Source organism: Colius striatus, chromosome 18, assembly GCF_028858725.1.
Source record: "Colius striatus isolate bColStr4 chromosome 18, bColStr4.1.hap1, whole genome shotgun sequence".
NCBI lineage: Eukaryota > Metazoa > Chordata > Aves > Coliiformes > Coliidae > Colius > Colius striatus.
This window is the reverse complement of record NC_084776.1, coordinates 3997084-4009294: the sequence shown is the minus strand read 5'-3', so window position 1 is coordinate 4009294 and position 12211 is coordinate 3997084. Positions and strand designations below refer to the sequence as shown.

The following is a 12211-nucleotide window of genomic DNA, read 5'->3' as shown; positions in this document are numbered from 1 at the left end:
ACTGCAGGATGCAACACAACCAGCCATTACTCATTCTCTCTCAGCTCAGAAAGCAATTCTTTGTTCCTGTATTGTATAATTCACTCATATCATGTGCAGACACAGGTCCTTAGCTTAGTGAAAGCAGACCTCAGGTAGACTATGATGGGACAACATCTGTAAGTGAAATCATTCCTCCAGGCCTCTTTATTTCAGAGCTCTGATCGGCTGCATGAGAAGCTGTAAAGCACTCAGGCACATCTCACCTTTGCAAGCACTAATCAATGCAGTTGTCTCCAGTTCCCCAGCTGCCTATTCAATTCATAGCATAACAAGAAAAGAGCTTAAAATTTTAATTTTTAAAAAGAACCTCACTTCTACTTTTAATTCAGTAGATTTCAGGCAAACTCTCTGTCATTCTCTTTTGCAGTTACTTCACTGTAAAAAAGGGGTAAAATCTTCCCTTTCTCATTCTATATTTGCTATTCAATAACCAGATATTTCAGGATTCTGTTTGTCCAGCCTTCAGCACTGTAAAAGTTTCAACTATTGCAGATAGCAATAAGGTCTAATAGCCTCAAGTGCTTGGTAAAATAGGTAAGAAGCAACGCACTCCAATGAATGTGGGTTACATTTTGTGCATGCACAGAAAAAGAAGCATCATTAAAGTAGCTTCAAGGAAATGAATTTTAGGTCATCAATTTTAAGGTCTTGATTTGCTGGGAGATAAAAAGAACAGCAAAAGCTACCAGATGGATTCAAAAGGGCAAAGGGAATAAGTGTCTTTGAGCCATATCCTGCCTTGTTCAATTACAGCATTACACAAACAATTCTAATTTCAGGCACATGGCAATGTTCTTATACACATGCTTAATAAATCCGCCATGTATTTGTTTATCAAATAGTCAAGCAGCTACACAAGCTCTGAGTTACACACACTGTTGGTAAGTTTGTAAGTACATACATACTCACTTCCTCACACATCACCATACGTCAGGGGTGTGTGGCTGTTTACGTGAGGTTTTTAATTTCTGAGAAGTCAAGTCAGAGAAGCCAAGCCTGGGTGGCAGCTATAGTTGTCTTCCAGGATAAGGTGACACAACAGTGATGACTGAAGTGTGAGGAAGCTGCACCCATCCCTAAGGAGCTGGCTCTACCATGCTCTATATAATGAAGGCTTTAGAGACATGATTGGTTGATTTTTAGGGGAAACTGAAAAAAAAGACAGTGCAAGGAGAAATCTTGATGTGGGATGGAAACATTTTCACCTGGCATTCATCACCACACTTGCAAGTCAAGCTCCTCTCTGCTAAACTATGTAACAGCCTCCACATCCCCTCAAAAGTTCTCCTGAAATCATGAAGGAGTCAGAAGTGTGATTGTAACAGACGATGCCTTCTTTAAGAGCCTGAGATCTGAACAGATCACACATATCAGCTGCATTTATTTGGCTTGGGGCATTGGAGGAGGCCTGAAAAGCCACTGTTCACATCATACTCATTTTGGGACTAAAAAGACATTTTCAGACAGCAGCAGTTTCATTGGTAAATAACTGTTTAGGGCATCTGGATACAAGAAGCAAATTTTTTTTAATATTCTGAGAAAGCAAAGTACTGAACCACCATTCATGGTGCAGCACAGTGATTTACTTATTTTAATCATTTTAGCTGAAGTTTTAGCTTAACAGGAAGAATGATATCTAGCTAGAATTTTTAAAACTCTGGCCAATAAAAATGAAAAGCTGTCCCCTCTCACCAGAAAAGCAAGGGTTCATAAAATCTGTTCAATACTCAAAACCAATTGGCAATACACATCTCAAAGCTGCATGACTAAAGAAATGGAGATCCGTACAACCAAATATTTAAGCTCTTAAATACAATAAGTCTCTAAATGAATCTTTTCAGACACTTACAGAGCTTTCTACAACTGCTAGGCACAGCTCTTCAGCTTGCCTGTAACCTCTGGACAGTGTTAAGGCCTCTTGGAAAACAGCCAGCTGTCATAAAAGGAATGATAACTGGAATTACAAAACAAGAGACAGTTTGCGTGCACAGCTGGTCCTTTGTCCATCCACATCGTTGTTATTCACTAAAATAACATAAATAGAACAGTAGCAATTATTTTTTTTCCCATAACAATACTTTTGCAAAGTTGCCACACATATGCTCAGAAGATTTATTAAAGACCTGGCAAAGCCTTTATTAACCAGCACAGTTTTGAGCCGCCAGACATGTAGGATTATCCCCCTCTTAGCTCTGTCCCCTTTTCCCAATTCATTGGTTTAATACTTCAAGTTGAACAGGAAGAAGTGTGAAAGCGATTAGACAAAAACAACTGCCACTGAGAAGGTCTTACAAAGATAAGCCTTATCAAACTTCACAGCAGCTACAAACAAGAGGAGAAACATATGGATCACTTTCATTTACCACCAGAATACATTTATTTATGCCTTCAACCCCAAATATTACACAAGAGCCTTAAGAAAGTGAAGCCCCTCTGGGCAATCGAAATGACATATGCATGAAGCAAGCAGAATGGAAGTACCCAGCTTGGAAGGCATTCAGAGCAGAAATCTTTACTTTGCATTGGCCACTTTGGGCAAGGGAGACAGGAACAAGAGGTGGGAGGTGAGCAGGAGGGAGGAAGCAGGGGTATGGGAATGCTGTGGGAAATCTGCAACTCAGTTGCGACGTAATTGTTGGGAGCCTCAGCTAGAGGATGCTCTAAGAAATCTGGCAGAGCCCTGCACAGGCAGGTTCTCAACTAGAATCTGAGAGACAGAGAACGACAAACTCAGACAACAGCTTTCACTGTCTGCTTTTAGCATCACATGTTAAGCCGTCTTTCCTAATCAAGTTGCCACAATCACAAGAGTGTGAGCATGACTATCTCCCTTTCAAAGAAGCCTTATTCTTTGAGCCTGTCTGGGCTCACAAAACAGACACTGTTATTTCCTCAGTCTTAATCCTGACTCCCAGTGACCCAAAATTACTTTTGCAGCTCCTTATTTAATTTCAGGTCACAACTTCATTGCAGGACATGACAGGTTGCATCTGCGTTGCAGTTCTCTAACATTTGCCTTGAAACTCCCAGGGTAGGTGATAGTAGCATGGTTTGTGCTTACATTTTCACACTGCTGTTTTACAATTGAAGTATAATTTAAACAAAACACACGAAATCCAAAGTAAAATCTAGAGTCTTACAGCTCTCTGCATAAGTTAATAAAATTCAACATAGCAATTTTTTTGGACTCAAATAGATCCTTTAGAAGAGCAGCTCAATTCCTGAATATGCATTTTCATAAGAGATCCTCTTTTCAGCTTGACCATCTCATCTTCTCACAGCTTCAGGATGACAATCCTGCATTGAGAGGATAAGTGGCCCAGGACACGCGATGCATTCACCAGCACTAAGCGACATTCCTACACAACATTCCTGTCATTCAACACCAGTGGGGTCAGAGAGCAGAACTGTTTATAAACCACAGAGACACTACATAATGAATATTAAAGCCCAGTTCATACAACGATTCATTTGCACTACCCTCCTGGCCTTTATGTGAAAACGTCACTGTTTACTATGTTTTATTGATCTTCTGTTATCCTTTGTCAATCAGTCGTCATGTCTTTTAGAACACAAACTTTACTGCTGTGCTATGCATTGATTTGGACTTTGCATGGCAGAAAAACACACCTTGCTGTTTCGAAAGGAGAGGGTTAAAATAAATAGGAGAAAGACAATGAATGAGGAATTCTGAGGAGCAGGAAGGCAAGACAGATAGGATCAAAGAATACACTCTTTTTTACCATTATATTCTCATGTCTATCTAAAGACATTATCAATCAGCTTCATCAGAGGCAACACAGTACCCAGGGAATAAAGGCAACTGATACCAGACACCTTCAAACTCCTCTCTTCATGGGGTGGGAAGCTGGAAGAAAAAACATCTGCAAAACTTGTAAGAATTACTGCACATTGCAGATACTTCAGTCACTCTAACCTACTCTGTTGTCAAAACATGCTCCCCTGCTTCCTCTCTCCCAGGATTTCCAATGGGGCAGAACTGGCCTTAGCTAACACTCTGAGTTTTAAAAACTCCTCTCAGATGCCTTAATTGAGCAATTTCAAGTTAAGGCATTTACTTTCTATTTTCCAGAGATACTGGTCAAGGACTCTATTAAAGGAAATGGTGATGCATCTGTTAATCAGGTCTTAAAAGGGATATATACCTTCACAGCTCTGGGGATTCAAAATAATTCATTACTCTAACAACCCTATTCCACAACAAGGAACTACAGCACAGAAACAACAATGCAGGCAAACACTGCATTACAGAACTGGTCTGATTGGAAACCTACACTATCTGGGCATGTTGTTACTATGCTTGCCAAAGAGAGAGGATTTTGCCCTGTAAGCACACTAAGAAGTCATGAAACTAAGTCAGCATACAGCAACCTCCAGTGCAAAATTACTCCAATAAAGAACTGGTGTGAAAGAACCTAAATATCACCTTAAAAAGACTTAACATTTAATTTGCCAAATTAAGTAGGTACTTGTGAAGCTACACTATGCAAACCTTGGCCCAAATCCAAGCAACTCCATTCACTTCCAGTTCTTTTGAAGATGACCATACTTCAGGTGGTGTTAAAAACAGGCGCAGGGAGGCTCAGGCTGTTGGCTGGGTGAAGTGAAATGTTCCCAGCCAACGTGTAATCTTCATCTCTTGTTGTCTCAGGCTGGAAATGGGACCTCACCAATAATTAACAACTTTTTGCCTTCAAACTTCTGGGCTTGTCATGTTAACAGAAGCTTAAAAAAAGTTAAACTGTCCAAGAAGAGAGAATTCACAATTCTGACAAGAACAGCGGGTCATATGTGGTTTTTGACATGATAATTGGGATTCTGCCCCACACATCCAGAAAAGAATATGAATTCAACCACTTGTAGTACAAAACAACCCAAAACCAACAATGAAACAAGTGGTACAGTGGTTTTCTTCAAAATCAGCAATGAACAACAGCTTTACACACACCATAACGGTGCGTATCAGTGCACTGAAGGAATACACACAGGATGGGGAATACCAACAGTTAATCCTAAAGCTTTCACTACTTACTCTACTGCCTCTGAAGACCTTACATCTTGCTCTTACACAAGAGAGAGATTTCTGAGGGAGACAGACAACACTGCGGTTTTGCCTTTGCTCCCTAAATGTTAAATACTGCTTTTCCTCAAGCTATCTCTGATTGTGTTACTCGGCTGAATTTAGAAAAACTGTTCCCAGATTGCACATATCTTCAAATGTGCAGTTCCCATTCCAGTCTGCAACAAGGAAAAGACTTTGCAAATGCAGGCTCATTGCTGAATTCTATGTCCTTTTCCAATAAGCCTAATGACAATGCTGCCTCCCCTACAGACCTGTGCAACAGAGGCATGAAGCAACAATAGAAAACACTCAGAACAGTCTCCATGTCACAAATTCCACCAATTCCTCAAAAACACACCATTCAGATAGGAAATAGTGTATCTGAGACAGCAAGAGACGTTAATGGAAAGACTCCAAGCAGGAAGAAGCCCTGCAGACCTGGGGTTTGTGCATTGTTTCCCACCAGTCAAGTCTCAGAAGACTCCACCAGAGGATTTCTTTCAAAAAACCAAAAAAAACCCTGCCTATTCTGGTTTAACAATCTCATTTTTCCTCTTCTCCTTCATATTTTTTCCTTCCCTCAACACTAAAGCTTCACTCCATATCATATACAGCCATTTTGTTTATTTCTCAGAGAGGGGATCCAGCCTTCCACCTGGAAAAAATAGCACCAGATGTCCATGCCTTCACATCTACCACTTATTTCATATGAAGACTTCTTTTGCACTACATGATGTTATGAATGTGATAATTTTCACACAAAACTGCAAACTGTGTTCTCTTACCTTTGGTAAGCTACTCAAAGCTATGAGCTATAGCCGTAAGAGCTGCAGATGTTGCCACAGGGCAAGAAAGAAGAGACTACTCAGTGAGAGCGAGCCCAATCTATATCGAAAGAGACCTCTGGAGCTAGACCGGTCCTCTTGCTCAAAACATGGTAATCTTCTAGCTTTATATCAAGGAGAGGACACCAGAAATAAGGCCAGTTGCATGTAGCATTGCAAATTTAGTTTTGACCATTAGACATCTTGGGCCATCAATGAGAGACAGCATGTCAAAGTTCAGACAACTTTGTATGGAGGCTTTTCTTTGAACAAGCCTCTCACTATCCATCAGGCACAAAGCCAATGCTGCCTTGCTCGGTCCCTCATTTGCCCTTTAAGTGCTGCATTCCTCAGTGGTCCTGACACATGGCATTGTTCCCTCAGTATTTCAATGTTCTACCATTCTCCCCCTTGAAATCACAACACATCCTTTAGTCTAGTGTCCACTTTACCTACAGTAAGAAAAGTCATCCCCTTTATTGGGCACATGTGGCATCCTTATGCATGTCCAGAGTCCATTTCTACTCTGAATACATCACATCTCTTAATACAAAGTACAACTCATGAAGGCTCATAGCGTTAACTCTTACCTTTATTTCTCTAATCTCTAAGCCTCCATAATGCTCTCATTTTCCAACATTCACTGTCATCTGATTGTTTCATTTCAGGCAGTAAAAGCTTCTAGAACATGATGCCTTTATCCAAGGATAAGTGTTTTAGCCCACAGTGAGCTAATATTACTACTTACTCTGGAATCTGATCACACAATTTCTAGCTTACCAAAGGAAAATAACAAAAATCCAGAGTTTTGAGGGACTATTTTAAGCTCCAAGACTGTGTTTAAGATCAGAATTTACTTACTCTCTCATTCATAGTTTTGAAACCTGCAATTCATCCTAATGAACAGCCTTTATTTTCCCTCAGTTCCCAGGCAGGCAGCAGCTCCACTCTGCGCACTTGGCACCACTATTTATCTCATGGGCCGTAACAGGCTAAAGCTTGGCCCTTGATACCACACAGATAACACCACAGGGGAACAATAGTGCATGAAACATGCCCTTTGGTGTGTTCATTGCCATCCTTGTGACTGGACACCTGCATGCTCGCACAATGTAAGGTCTGAGGCCTTTCAGACATGCTACAAGAGAGATCTTCTGTTTGTCTAATGGACTGGGTTGACTTCACACAGCAAAGTGAGGTGAGAGCAGCACAATCACCAAAGCTGTTTGAATACAACAATGCATGGTCCTCCAGCTACATGATTTTAAGCTTTCGGTTACATTAACCTTTTATTTAGTAGATAAGTTTCCCTATCTCCCTTTACTTTGTTTACACACCTACCACGACAGGGGAACTGCCAGCATTACACATTCTGTCTAGGTTTCCTGCTCTACATTCTGTACTTGGTAGAACAGTTGTCTTAGAAGTTTGAAACTACCAAGTGTTGCTTTCATGCAAAAAAGCAGTAAGCAATTAGTATATGTGCCTCATTGGGTTGTGTCCTTCAGGTTCCCACTTTGGATTTCATTAACTGATTTATGAAATAAAAGCAATATGGGTCATATGAAGAAGTTCCTTGTGTGGACCAAAAGTGAAAAGTTCACAAGAGAAGTACTCATCTTACCAATACAACTCACAGGGGACACCATGCCCTAGGAGAGTCCAGTTAAGACATCTCTAAGCACAGAATTACCTTTTTGGTCTCTTGCTCAAGAGGGGAAGCACCTTACCCTATTCTGCCTTAGAAACACTACCTCAAACCTCAGCACCTACTTGGTCTATTATTAATATGCCAGCCACAACAGAGAAGCTTGTTGGATGAGCTTTGAAGTTAAACAGAACAGTAACTTCCCACAGATCATTAAATAACATGATGTCAAGAGTCTTTGACAGACAATTCTAACATCAAAAACATTACTCTATTTTCTTTTGCCTACGTTTAACTAGTTTTACCTCTAATTTAGCACATTTACAAGTCAGAAAAAATTTGAACAAGGTTTCAGTCACACTTCCTGAATTTTGTCCAGTTGAGGAATATGAAGTTACTTCAAATTTTTAAAGAAAACCTACATCATCTTGTAAAAAAACACACCCTGAGACTGCGAGTCTGCCTTGTTCTGCCTAAGTTATGCAGGCAAAATCATCTTGAAAGAGGAGTTGTGTGAAGACAGAGAAGTATGACAAAGCATCTTAACAGAAGGTAATCTTACAGCACTCAGGTCGTATATTACATTACCCTACAGTTACATTAGGAAAGTTACATGCAAAAGTTTAAATTAAACTCATCTGTATACTTAAATCCCCTAAATTATGGGCACAAGTCCCTTAAGACATTTGCTGACAGATACAAATCGTCAAGAAGTTCAGCCCAGAAGGAACTTTAAGCACATGCTCAAGAGACACCGTAAACGAATTTAGACACTGAGCTACGACGGAGAGGCAAAATACAAACGACACTGAGAATTAACAGAGAAGCAGAAACTAAAGAGCCGACACCTAGGGCTAGAGAAAAAGAAACGAATTTAGGAGACATAAAACCTTTCGGCTACAGCACTAAAAGCCAACTGGAAATCCTCCCCCCAGTCCCCGCAAGAATAAACGTTACCGCTGCTTCTCTGCTGCTTGTTTCTAAGGGATCGCTTCTACTCCGGCAGCGCTCCTGCCAAACTGCAAACCCCACCGCGGGCAGACCTCGATCTCAGTTACACTGATGAAGGGGGAAGTAACTCCATCCCGCCGAACCTTGCCCAACAGTAAAAATAACCCCAGCACCCGGCCCCGCCTGACCCAGCCGCCCCGGCCCAGGCACGGCTCTACGCCGGCAGCCGCCCCGCAGCCCGGCACCCTCCCGAGCGCCCGGGGCCCCGCGGGCCGGCGCCGCGGCCGGACCGACACCAGCGCCCGCCGGCCCCCGCCCGCCCTAGGCCCGGCCCGCCTCCGCCGCCCCTTCGCTCCCGCCCCGGCCCCGCGCAGACCGGCGGGCTCCCGCGCCTCACGCCCGAGCGCTGCGGCGGCGCTTCCCCCCGCGGCGGGCGCGGCCAGGAGCGCGGGCGCTGCCCGGCACGGGCCGAGGCGGCGCGGCGGGGCCCGCCCTGCCTCGCTTACCTTATCCGCAGCTCATGGCACTGCCCGGCCGCGGCCCCGGCGTCCCCCGGCCCGCGCCACCAGCGCCGCGCCGGGCCACGGCGAGGGGAGGAGAGGCGGCGGGGCTGGCCGGCGCCGCCAATCCGGGCCCCGCGCTGGGCCGGGCCCGCCCTGCCCCAGTCTCCGCAGCGCCGGCCCGAGGGGCGGGGCGGGCGCGGGCCCGCGGCGTGAGGCGGGACGCGGCCTGGCCCGGCGGGCGAGGGGCTGCCGGGGCCAGCTGAGGGGAGACGAATCGCCCCTTTTCCCCCGGCTACTGAAGTTTCAGGCAGCCGGTAAGAGCTGACGCAAGGAAACACCGCCCCAGAACGAGGAGCCGCGCGGGGAAAGAGTAAATGGCCATCCCCGGGCCCGAGCAGTGACTCCCGGTCACCGGGAGAACGGCCGTGAATAGCAAGCGCCCCAGTGGAAGCGGGGGTGGGTTTGCGGGGCCGTCGGCAGCGCGGGCCGCTCGCTGCCGCCGTTTGGGCGTTGAGCCTCGCGGTCCTTCGTTCGTGCGCCGACCACATCGAGGAGACGCGGCGTGCGGGGGGGTTTGCCACGCGAGCCCCGGGTGGTGGTTCGGCAGGCAGATGCTCACTGCTGTCGTCTCCCGCTACCTCGTTTTGGAGAAGGAGCTGCTGCCTGCAGGAGCCGTGTGTGCGAGCAGAGAAAACAACGCAGTTTGGTATCGAGGCAAATGGCCAAAAAATTACCAGTTACCCATCCTAGGCAGTTACCCCAGGAAATGTACCGTGCCAGAGGTCGTTTCACTTACCCTTCAGGTTGCTCAGTTTGAGGCAGACTGGAAAAAATGATAATTCTCTCTGTCAAAAGGTTGTTTTCCCAATAATGGTCTCATGCAATAAATTACAGCCTTACCACTGCTTTTACCCTTCACTTAATTGCTCTTGCTTCTGAAGACAGCTATTAATGGGATTACAACATCTACACTGGGTCAGATGGATGTCAGCCTTAGCTGCCCAGGTTTCTTTAGCTGCCCCGTGGATTAATTTGGCTACATCAGTTCTCATCACTTCTCTTTACTTTTAACAGTTTCAGTTTGAATTACAACAAAAGGAATCCTTTGAGATTTTTCATACTCTGTTTCACACCGGCGTTTAAATTTGTGATACTTTAGGAGCTGATGAGGCAAAAGTTATTTACCAGCCAGCATTTAGTGGGATATGTGAGCAGAATTCAAATTGCTCCAAACAAGCTGATGCAAGGAGTTGAATATACTATATAATTTTCAGTTGGTTTACTACTTTATCTATAGCTCAGCCAGGGTTTGGGGCCCTGTCACACTGGGCATTAGATATCTGGCAGGGAACAGGTTGTACAGTCTAGTTCAGAGGTAGGTGCAGGTAACATCCTGCTTTTCTCTTTACATTTCAGGGGCAATTTGGTGCTTTTGGAAGTGAGTTATCACCAGGTATTTCTGAGTTCTTCGGGCCTCTTAGTAGCTGTTTTTAAAACTGGGATTCCTGCATGTCATCATAAACCCAGAGGTACTGAGCGTGGTCAGCACCCAGGAAAATCTGGTACAGAGAGGAAAGGCCTGAGCCCATCAAAGGGAGGGCCAGATCCTTCAAACTGTTGGGTGTCTGAGCAGTAAACTCAGCAGTCTTCAGTCTCCTTGAGCTGAAGGAACTCATCAAAAGACTGCATTGGATGAGCACCTCTGCATCACCTTTATTTATTCTGCAGCCTTTTCTTTGTACTAAAAAGACAACGTTAAATATAGGTACAAGTGTATTCAGTCATCTAGGACAGGTTTCTTCTCATAGCTTTTGTTGTGTGTTGGTAGATCTTTGAATCACTATACAAAGCTGATGTTAATGCTTCCAAAGCCTGAAGATAACAGTTGTTTTAACAACAGGTTTTCCACACAGAAGCAGAGATCGTGGCTGAAACTCTGCCTGAAGGATTGGGTTTAGCTGTGTTAAACTGTAAACAATTCACAATAATTTATGGTGCTTTTTCTGCCTTCTATTTGCACCCAACTTGGGCAACATAAGCCTAAAAGGCCTGCCTCAAGAGAAATATTTTTGCACCTGACATTAGGCGCTCAGCACGGACTGAAACGTGCTGGGAAAAACTAGTCAGGAGCTGAGTCTGATCAGGTTACCTGCCTCTGAGCTTCAGGGTGTGTGTGGCCTCTTGGGAATCCTCTTCTGAAGGTGAGTCCCAGCCAGATAGAAGAGCGAAAAATGAAGAATCTCTGAATTCTTGAGTCATTCAGTGCTGTAAATCCTTTTGTTGGAGAACTTCTCTTTCACAAAAAGACAAGAGAATAAAGTAATGCTTATTTCTTTTGAGTATTTCCATATCCTACGTGTAAGTCCACAGTGGTTGTGAGAAACAACAGGCCTGCAGCTTCCAGAAACAGGTATCTATAGACAGGAGCTGCTGTTGAAAAAAATGACTTTAATCTTTTGGACTGTGTGAGGGAGACATTTAAATGCCTTTTAAAAGCAGTGCTTGAGCAGGCTGTAAAATAACAAGTAATATTTCTCTCCCAGAGCTACCGTGAGGCTCAGATCATTTCTCTGTAATGCCCCCATCAGAATTTCACAGCTCAGGACAGTTTAGAGCGTGTCCTTTTGTGAGGAAAGAACATTCCGTGAGGTCTGAGTTTCCACATGGTTTTCACAAATCTCTCATTACTGTCAGATCTCCTGGGGAAGACCCAAGAGCTGCAGGACAGTCCTGCTTGCCAGTTTGTGCTGAGAAGCTTTAAAATGAATGAGGCAGCTGCTGGATCTTGGCCATGTGTGGGGTTTGTGTCTGTGTGGAACAGCCTCATTGTTACTTTGTTATCTGTATGATATTAAAGCTGGGGAAAGAGAAAAACCCAAACCAGCCCCACTCAATGCCTACAGCCAAACGGCAGCGTGGGGCCAAGGCTTCCCCCAGGGCTTCAGCTGCTTCTGCCTGTGGGTACAGAGGAGAGTATGAGCCTCCCAAATGCCACCCTCCTTCCACAGTGCTTGAGTGCCTACCTTCAGCTTGTGTACCTACCTTCTGCTTGCCAAACACTGAACCCACACCCTCAGCACCTCCCAGTTCTTTCCCTCCTCAGCAGTTTGACTTCTGTCTTTGGACCTGAATTCTGTGAATTGCACATCTGCCCATCTTG

The 12211-nt window shown here is 44.5% G+C and overlaps 1 protein-coding gene across 3 annotated transcripts in view; it reads right to left on the bottom strand.

Annotated features, from left to right (window-relative positions):
- The window catches only part of TEX2 (testis expressed 2), a 58737-nt gene that overhangs the window by 35970 nt on the left and 10556 nt on the right, over nucleotides 1-12211 (bottom strand). The window contains exon 1 of one of the 3 annotated variants that reach the window (XM_062011147.1): nucleotides 9055-9161. The exons of 1 other annotated variant lie outside the window; for it this stretch is intronic. The gene's annotated coding sequence lies outside the window, so the exon portion shown is untranslated. Of the gene's footprint in view, nucleotides 1-8554; nucleotides 8813-9054; nucleotides 9162-12211 lie in introns of those variants that run through there. One more of the 3 variants, XM_062011149.1, reaches the window with a different exon arrangement.